We start from the raw sequence: 10,354 nt of genomic DNA on the forward strand, positions 1-10,354 counted from the left end.
CTCTCTAACATTTTGCAAGTTATGTAGCCCTAAAATTTGTTTAGAGTCATATTTTATAGGTATTGGAGGTGGTTGGAGTGGGAGCTCAAATAAGTTCCTGATTTTATTCCACCATCTTGGCTCTTCCTCACCTTGTACAGCTCTCTTCTGTGACAGCAATAGACATTGTTAGACAGTATACTTTTCCTTGTTTTAGGATTTATTTGATATTACTTATAGGAAGGTATCTGAATAAAAGTTATATAATAATAGAAATAATGGCTTCTGTTTATGTAACTCTTTGCATGTGCAAAACACTAGGCTAAGCACTTTGCAAATATTATCTCAATTTTTCTTCACAGAAACCCTAGAAGGTAGGTGTTTCATTTTCCCATTTTACAAGTAGAAAAATTGAGGCTGAAAGTTATTGAATCAATTACCCAAGGATCCACAGATAGCAAATGTTTGTGGCTGGATTTGAACTCATGTCTCCCTGTAATGGCAAGCAAAGAAATGCTTAGCACCTTGTTTCAGCTACTTAAGTATTTAGCACATTTTTTGAGTTCAAGTGTCTTTGAGCCTTGCCCTCGTTAAATGAAGTCTTTGTTAAGAAACAGGATTTGTGGCAGTGAGTGGGTTAAGCACCTCCTTAAGAGCTCATTCAGTAGGCAGAAGGCAGTGCTACCTACTGCAAGCACTAGACTCTGGCATCAGTCTCTCACTCCTCTTTGGATCTTGATAAAGCTGTTGCTGCTGAGATCTAAGACCCTCCCATCATCTTGGATTGTCAAATGCTGGGGTTTTCCCCTTGTCTCTTCCCCAACTGGTTCATCCCTTTTGGCACTCTTTCCTCTCTTTTTTGGAATCCAATTTCTGGTCACAAGAGATAGCCACAAAGATTGACAAAGCAGCTTGCTGGGAGTCATACAATCTCGTATGGGATGATAGCAGGAATATCATCTGGGTTACTTTTAAATACAATGGGCCACCATTGTGCCTGGAGAGCAGGGAATTGAGTACCAGTCCTTTATCCAGTAATGCACACATGACATTCAATAGTTTGGTTTTGTCTGGTTTACCACAGGGAATGCCATGAACAAGAGAGTAGAGTGTGCCCTCATCACTTGGATCGGAGAGAGCATCAGTGTTCTGCAAAGAGCCAAAACTGGGACAGACAAGACCCTGGTGAAAAAAGTAGTACAGAATTTTGTGAAAGAGTTTGTGATCAGTGATCCAAAGGAATTGGAGGAGGATTTCATCAAAAACCAGTTGAAGAAAGCAGGAAGAGCAAATTATGATGGACAGACAGAATAAATGGTCAATATCATCTAGCCAATATCATCTGCCTGCTTTCCCCCACCCTGCAAAGGGCCACCAGCAATTGATCAACTAAGCCAGCGCTCCAGGAAGCAAGATGTGAGACAGCAGCTATTGGGGGTCTGCACCCAGATGCCCTTCCCTTCTCTCCATTCCTTATTGGAAAGCATCTTTAATTTAGTTTAGTTTAGTTTTGTTTTTTTCCTTTTTAATTTGATGCAAAAGTTTTACATGTGAATCAGATTTGCAGGTGCCTTTAGTGATGAAGCCCCTTCCCATTTTCTGTCCTCCTCCATGTCTGTACTCACAATGCCACTGCTCAATCATGTCATTGTTTTTCAGTGCCTGCTGAGTGTCCTCACTGTGGTTTTTGGTGGGGTTCACATCTACCATTTAACAATGAGGCAAATAGCATTCCAGAGCTGCCCAAATGGCTTTCAGTTTTCATAGAACACACACGTTTATTTTCATCCAAAGGCTCAGATCCTTCTGAGTTTGCCCAAGGTGTAACTCAGTCAGAATTGCCTAAGCTTAGATCCAATAGACATAATATGATTTAGTAGTTTCCAAAATTATCTCCAACCCTGAGCTAAAGAAGGAAAGAAAACTTGCCTTAAAACTTGCTTGGCAGTTGCCCTGATTTGTGAAGTCTAGTTTCATTTTTCCCTCTTACCACCTTCCTCTCAAAATACTGGAAAGGAATCACAAGTTTGTAATTTCTAATTAGAATCCTCTTCTGGCCACAGTTCTGAATGACAGAATTCTGGACACAGAGGCTGAGTGTGTGGAGACACCCATTTCCAAGTTCCCTATGGATGACAGGGAATTGGTGGCAGAGGCCAAAGATGAGAGGGTCATGTTGCACATTGGGCCCTTCTGGCCCTCCCCGTCTCCTCAACTTGGGACACTGAGTTCATGAGCCAAAGACCCCTCAGCCTCGCCTTAGCTGTTCTCCAAGAATCAAAGTCATCCAGCCCTTTCGGAATAGAAAAGTCAATTTCTGTCAAAGCTTTTAGGCCATTGTGGAAGCTTCAAAAGGCTTTTTGTTTTCTTAAAAGAAGATGAAATTGGCATGTTTTTCATGAGCTATTTTATATTCTTTCTTTTCATATCATTTAAGGAAAATATTGTACTATATTGGGGTGTGGGAGAATATCAGCGCTAAAAAGATTTACATAGTTTTTTTTTTCTTTTCCAAAAAAAAAAAAGTAACAGAACTTGTGAATCAACAGTGGGAAGAACTTGCTGATGCAATAGGGAGGAGCTCAGAACTATATATATATATATATATATATATATATATATATATATATATATATATATATATATATATGGAGAAGCCCATTCTGGGAAAGAGCAGAACTGAGAAGAGAGAACTTGTGGTGGCAGAATTGAGAAAGGGAACTTTGCAGCAGCCAGGAACTCTGTTTGTCTGCTCTGTTTGTGTTGATTTTTGGTTGTGATACTTTGTACAGAAGCCCTGGGACCTTACTGGAAGCTCTGAAAGAGGATTTTATTATTGTCTGTTTACACAAGTCCTAGAGAAGGGATTCAGAGGTCCTGGGACTGTACTGACTATTTGTGTTGAGTTCTCAGACCTTGTATGTGGGTCTGTGTTGATTTCACAGGAAGACAGTGAATTAATGATGGTACCAGCAATGGGCATGAAAGTTATTTTGGCTCTGTTAAGCTTTGCCTTCCCACATACAGAAATTGTGAAATACTTGAGGTGAACTGGACATCGTGACACCAATTACTGGACACCAATTTCAATATGGAACAAGAACTGGACAAGGAAATGGACGAGGAGCTGAGGAGTTGGACGAAGAGCCGAAAGCTGCGTACTTTTTTCTTTTCTTTCTTTTTTCTTTCTTTATTTTTCTCTCTTTTTGATTTTTTAGTTTACATCATTAATTTCCACAAGATTTTGAGTCACAAATTTTCTCCCCCTTTTTCCCTACCCACCACCCAAAAACAGCGATCCCACTAAATATACCCTCCCCCAATCTTCTCTATCCCATAACTTCTTCCATCCCCCCCTCTGACTTTCCAGTAGGTCACAGTGGATCTCTATGCCCCAGTGCCTGTATATATCATTTCCCACTTACATGTAAAAGAATAATAATAATAATAATATATAAATATATATTAAACATTAGATTTTAAAACTTTGAATTCCAGATTCTTTCCCTTACTCCCTTGTCACCCACCCTTACTGGCAAGATAAGTAACTCAATATAGGTTGTACATGTGTAGCTATGGAAAACATTTCCATAGTTCATATATTGTGAAAGACTGACTATATTTCCCTCCATCCTATCCCACACCCACTTGTTCCATTCTCTACTTTAATCCTATCCCTTTGAAAAAGTGGGTGCTTCTAAATTCCCTACTCCCTAGCCTGCCCTCCCATCTAACATTCCCCTTCTCATCCCCTTTCTTTCTACTCTCCTATAGGGTGAGATACCCTATTTAGTGTGTATGTCATTCCCTGCCTAAGCCAAAGTCAATGAGAGTAAGGTTGACCCATTCCCTTTTGACATCCTGTTCTCCCCCTCAATTCTAACAGTTTTCCCTTGCCTCTTCTATATGAGATAATTAACCTCATTCTATGTCTCCCCATCTCCTCTCATTAGAGTCCTCTCACTTCTTAATTTCACTTTTAAGTATCATCCCATCCTATCAAATTGATCCTGTGCCATCCTTCTATGTATAACTGTACAGATATATAAACACACTCACATATGTATTCATACACCCATATGCCCTCCTATATAGACATACACACACATTTCTATTCCCTTCAACTATTCTCATACTGAGAAATGTTTCATAAGTTACAATTATCATTTTTTCATGTAGGAATGTAAGTAGTTCAACTTATGATTACTTTTCCCTGGTTACCTTCTCAAGCTTCTCTTGCTTCTTGTCTTCTGAATGTCAAATTTTCTGTTCAACTCTGGTTTTTTTTCATCAAGAATGCTTGAAAGTCCTCTAATCCACTGAATTATCATATTTTCCCCTGAAAAATGATACTGAGATTTGCTTGATATTCCAAGCCCTTTGATCCCTCAGTATAGAAGCTGCCAGATCCCATGTTATCCTGATTGTGTTTCCACAATATTCAAATGGTTTCTTCTTGGCTGCTTGTAATATTTTCTCATTGATTTGGGATCTCTGGAACCCGGCTATAATATTTGTATGAGTTTTTTTTTCAGGAGGTGATTGGTGGATTCTTTCAACCTCCATTTTGTCCTCTATTTCTAAAACATCCAGGCAATTTTCCTTGAGAATTTCTTGAAGGATGATTTCTCGGTTCTTTTTTTGATCATGGCTTTCAGGTAGTCCAATAATTTTTAAATGATCTCTCCTGAATCTATTTTCCATATCAGTATTTTTTCCTATGAGATATTTCACATTGCCTTCTATTTTTTTCATTTGTTTGGATTTGTTTAATATTACCTTGATTTCTCATAAAGTCACTAGCCTCCATTTCCTCCAATCTAATTCTGAAGGAATGGTTCTCTTCAGTGAGCTTTTGTGATTCTATTTCCATCAGTCAAGTTTGGCTTTTTAAGTCATTCTTCTCCTCATTGCCTTCTTGAGACTCTTTTGCCATCTGTGGTAGTCTGTTTTTTAAGGTGTTATTTTCTTCAGTCAGGTTGTTGACACTCATTTCATAATTTTCTTGCATTGTTCTCATTTCTCTTCCAAATTTTTCATCCATTTCTCTTATTTGGTTTTCAAAATCCCCTTTAAGCTCCTCTATGAATTGTAAAAATGTCATATTTTCCTTGTAAGCTTTTGGTTCAGGATTTATGACTTCACTGTCTTCCTCCTATTCCATGGTTTGATCCTTTTTGTCCCCAAAATGGGAGTTTACTGTCAGATTTCTCTGCTTGCTTTGCGTCCTTTGCTTGCTCATGTTGGCACTGAATTACTTGACTTTTGAGCCTTTTGCCACAAAACAACTGTTACCAAGAAGTGGAGCTTTATCCCAATCACTGGGGTTTTTGCAGCTGCTGGGGCTATTTTTAATTGGGTACCCTCTCTGAAGCCTCCATACACTCTGGCAAACTGGTCATGCATCCCAGGGCCTCCACCCTAGACAGTGATCCAGATCCAAGCAGGTTTAAGCAAGAGCGTTTTACCCCTCAGACTGAACACTTGGTTCCGCTACAATCTGCATGCCTGCGCTCTGAAGCAGCCATGTGGCAGGCAGCTGAAGGACTCTGGAGACTCAACTGCTTCTCTCCCTGGTGGCAAAGGCCAGATCACACTCCCAAATTCCCTGTTCCTGCAAAGTCTACATTGACCTCTCATTTTGTCTTTGGCATCTATGGGTTAATAATTCTGGAAATTTCCACAGCTCCTGGTGATCTGAAGTCCCTCCAGTGGGCAGCTGGTCAGGCCATCCTGAGACTAAAACCTTTGGCTCGTGTGGGACTGGGTTTGGCTCCCAGAATGCTGCGTTGGCCCCTTCATGTTGGCCTGATGAGTTGTCTTCAGCATGAGGTTAGCTTCTCTGTGTCATTTTGTGGGTTCTGTAGCTCCAAAGTTTGTCTAAAGTCATTTTTTTACATGGATTGGAGGAGGTGATATCTGAAGCCACGCAGAAGTTCTGTTTCTACTCCACCATCTTGACTCCACCAAGCTGCCTGCTTTTGAATCCAGGTGACAGCTGGGTTGATTCAGGCAGGAACTGGGGCTATAGAAGAGGAACCATGGAATCTAAGAGCCAGACTTGAGTCAAGATGAAAAGATCTCTCCTTGGGTACTAAGTGCTGAATGAGAAGATTATGATTTACTGTGCCCTAAAGGTGGGTGAATTTTGTACTGTATACCTTTTACCTCTTAAGAGTGATTGAGTTAAGGATGATTGGAAACTAATCTTTAATTAAGAAGAAAGAAGAATTTTTGACTGAGATTAAGACAATGTGACCTAGGAGTGGAGAATTTTGACCTTTGTCCCTTAAAGGGGATTGCTCCTTAAGGATGATTGAGTTAAGGACTTACTGAATGGTATCTTTTGTTTAAAAACTATGTGACCTCTTTGGTGAAACTATGTGGCTATTTTAGTGATACATATATTATAACATTGTGAATGCTGTGCTTGGTTTCTGTTAATGTTTTGCTTTAATTTACTGCTGAATAAATAGAGAGTTCACTTTAATATGTGATCAGAACCTTAAAGTTGTTTACAGAAATAGTCCGATGGAAAGCTGCTCTTGCTTGGCTTTACACATTCACTCCACGTCCAGTTTTCCATTCACTGCATGACCTACTTGCATCTGTTTCTTGTTATGTCTTTCAAGTAATCTTGAATAATTTTCATGGAGTAGATCATGTTGTAGGGACCCCATAAAAGTAACATTTTGTTCTATTGAACCAAGATATTCTTAGACTTAATAAATAATAATGGAAATGGGAAGTGCGAAACACAATATGAAATTTCCATGGAAATAAAGAATAAATCACTCTCATTCAGATTTTCCTTTGGAATTTTCTTCTTTCTTTGTTCCATTTTACCATTAGTTATTTTAGCTCAATTTTATCACATACTCCTTTTCCCTTAAAAAGTTCCTTTTCATGTACTATATTAAACCATTTTTAATAACCAATGTGCTATATAGATGGGCTCATAAAATCAAAACATTTAGAAGAGATGGATAATATATGTGTGTGTGTGTGCGTGCGTGTGTGTGTAGATCAATAGATATAGATAGATAGATAGATAGATAGATAGATAGATAGAGACAGATAGATATAGATATCCTTAATGGTTGGATAATCATAACTCACAGGCATTCATTACTATTCAACAACAGAAAAAGAATAATAGATCTTCAAATATATATAGCATTAAAGAGTAGACCAAACTTCTTTAAGAGAATCCAAAATCACATAATTAAGTCATCTTTAACTAATGCATATTTTGTTTTAGATAACTATATTCACCAAAGATGTCTGTCAAGTCATTTGCCCGATGTTATGGTCCTCTTTGAAAATGGACAAACACAACATCCTGATATTGCACAGTATTGTTATAAATGTAAGAAATACCCAGAAAAACAGAGAACAAAACAGAATTCTAGAAGCAAAGGTTGGGAAGCTCCATGAAGTTCCATATGTATGAGTAAAACCTTTAGGACTGGAAGGTAGAAATCTGAAGGTGAGAAAGGGATGCAGCCATCTGAAAATGTCGCATATTTGAACTCTTGGGCTGATTCACAAAGATGTCTAGTATGCCATGAACCTGATTACTAGCCACATGAACCCATACTTGTTAAAAGTTTCTAATTCAGCCTTTCAGTGCTTCCTCCCATGGGAATACATCTCAAGTTTCAGTGAAAGTTACTCGTGAAATTCAATGAATTTATACAGCCATCTGGAAACTACATAAATTCCTTTAAACAAGATATACCCATAATTCAGATCTATCTTAAATCACAGAACAATAATGTTTGGAGGAATCCTTGGTCTTTATGATCCTTAAAAAGAGAACACGTTCCATGTTGCCCAAATGGCTAAGAACTGTGTTGGAAAATACTTCTTTTTAGGATTATTTTTTTTTGTGCTGGTTTACTTATAACTAATAATAAATGCATGCTGGAAACCTCATCAAAAATCTCACTTCTCAACTCAGGAAGGCTGAACCTTCAGACTAAAACATGTTTCTTTGAGCTCAAGAAGAAAATAAAAGTGTAAAAAGACAGAAATAGTTTGAAGAAAATTTTGTCAAAGATAGAGCAAACTTCTATAGGGTACAGTGGAAAAAGGAAGGAAAAGGAGAAAACTGAATGGGAAAAAAGTAGAAACAAGGCCCAAAAGGACAAGAGTAGCAGAACCAAGAACAAGAGAAAGGAGTGATGTTACCTTTAGGAGTCAACATTTGAATTGGGAGATTCACTGAGTCACTGTGTTCTCACAAGAATGAGGAAGTACCAATCAGTTGGGATGTTTATATTCTAATGCTTTTTTGTGAAGGAAAGTAGCATTGGTATGAACATCTCCTCTCCAAATTTTATGTTTTGGGGATGGATGTGGCCAGGAAGTTGGGTTAAAGATTTTGGTCAATAAATACTTGTGTAATTGACTAAAGTTACCAAGTGCATCAGTTTTGTTACATTCGGTATGTTACCAGCACCCAACCTGAGGTTTCTGAGTACAGGAGACCAAGAAAAATGATTTTAAATCCCCCCCAATACTTGATATCAGCTATCATGTCCTGCTTAAGTCTCTTTGTCAGGCTAAACATGTCCATTTCCTTCAAGTGATCTCCTTGTTCATCATGTTTTGAGCCTTCTTCCTTCCACCCCCCTAGGACTTCTTTTGGTTTCTTTTTAACACTTCCTAAAAAATTGTGATCATAATTAACCACATTAGCAGTACAGGGTACAAAGACACAACTATCTTTCTTATTTTAATCCAAATGGTGTTTTTATAATGCAGCCTAGACCACATTATTTTGTTTTCTTTTTTGTTATATAATATAGTTATTTGTTTTTCTTCTGTCATGTCCAACTCTTGATGACCCCATCTGGGGTTTTCTTCGCAAATATATTGGAGGGATTTCCATTTCCTTCTCCTGCTCATTTTATAGAGCAACTGAGAAAAGCAGGTTTAAGTGAGTGGTCCAGGATCACACAGCTAGTAAATTTCAGAGGCCAGATTTGAACTCAGGATGATGTCTTCCTGACTCCTGGCCCAGCATTCTATCCATTGTGCCATCTAGCTACCAATATTGTTATAATATCCTTGTGAATTATATGTATGTAATACTTTAAATTTTTCCAATGCTTTTCTCACCCTATCCTGTGAGGAAGATACATTGTTTTCCCTATTTTATAGATATAGTAAGTGAGCATCAAGGAAGTGAAGTTAATGACCCATGACCCTATAGAGAATGTCAGGAATATAATTTGATCCCTGGTCTCCTGACTTTTCCCACAGGAGACCTTTATTATTTTCCACTACACCAGGAGTTTCTATATCATTGAATTAAACTTACTGAGGGAAACTAGGTTGTCTTTTACTATCTCCTTATTTCTTTTGGTTGAAAATTTGCCTGTTAATACTCTTCCCAATTAAATCATTCTTTATGCTAGGAAGAAAAAAAATCAAAATATGACACAAGGAATTCTGCCTCCTTTCTGTCGTTTTTCATTATCTGCCAAAACTGATGAAATGGTGAGTTTTGTTTGGTTGCATTATTCTTTAATCAACAGATTAAAAATAACTACAGTGCACTTTTCAGAGAAAGCAGCAACTGACTGGGAAACAACTATCATGAGATATTTAGATTAAAAAATGTACATTTACAATCTGTCCTAGGGTTACTGCAAATTAAGTATAATTTCCCATACCTTCTATGTAAATCTCAAGTGATACAATCCAACTGTACAAATTTATGTTCAGAATGATGATCCCAATCTCTAATTATCAAAGATTCAATTATGCTTGGTGTGCTTAACTTACTAATGTGTGCAAGGAGATTCATAGATCTGTGATTTTTATCAGCAGAGTTTGACAGAAAGTGCATGTTTCTGTTAAGTTAGCCAAAAAGTAGAACTAATATACCTTTACTTTCCAAATGCCCTATCCAATAGAAATTAAACTTGGATTATCCATTTGCAATGTTAGAAGTAATTTTGATCATTGATTACTCTTTCTTGTTTTGCTTATTTTATAATCACATCTTTTATTTCACTTTGTGGTTGCTTACATTTTAAGCAATTTAGCAATTATTAATGCAGGTTTCTACTTAACTTTTTGTCATGAACTTATTCAGTGGTGGTCTTTTCACCTTCTAACATTTCAAAAGCCCTAGCAGTTTGATATTTTATCAGTTTACTTGATTGCAAAAGAAGCCATGATTGCAAGAATAAAAAAAAATGATACTTATAGGTTGCTTTTTTAAAAGCAACAATGTCCAGAGCCACCTCCTTTTCTTATATGGAAAGGATCATAGATAGTATTATTGCATACTCTTCTAAGCCCTGTCCTCATCAAGAGAGAGAGAGAGAGAGAGAGAGAGAGAGAGAGAGAGAGAGAGAGA

The 10,354-nt window shown here is 37.6% G+C and overlaps 1 pseudogene; it reads left to right on the top strand.

Annotated features, from left to right (window-relative positions):
- Positions 1 to 573: 573 nt before the first annotated feature.
- LOC138171807 (coactosin-like protein pseudogene) lies at positions 574 to 1,293 on the top strand (annotated as a pseudogene).
- Positions 1,294 to 10,354: the final 9,061 nt, after the last annotated feature.

This window comes from Petaurus breviceps, unplaced genomic scaffold, assembly GCF_028583685.1.
Source record: "Petaurus breviceps papuanus isolate PSGF00001 unplaced genomic scaffold, PetGlider_PUasm1.0 47, whole genome shotgun sequence".
NCBI lineage: Eukaryota > Metazoa > Chordata > Mammalia > Diprotodontia > Petauridae > Petaurus > Petaurus breviceps.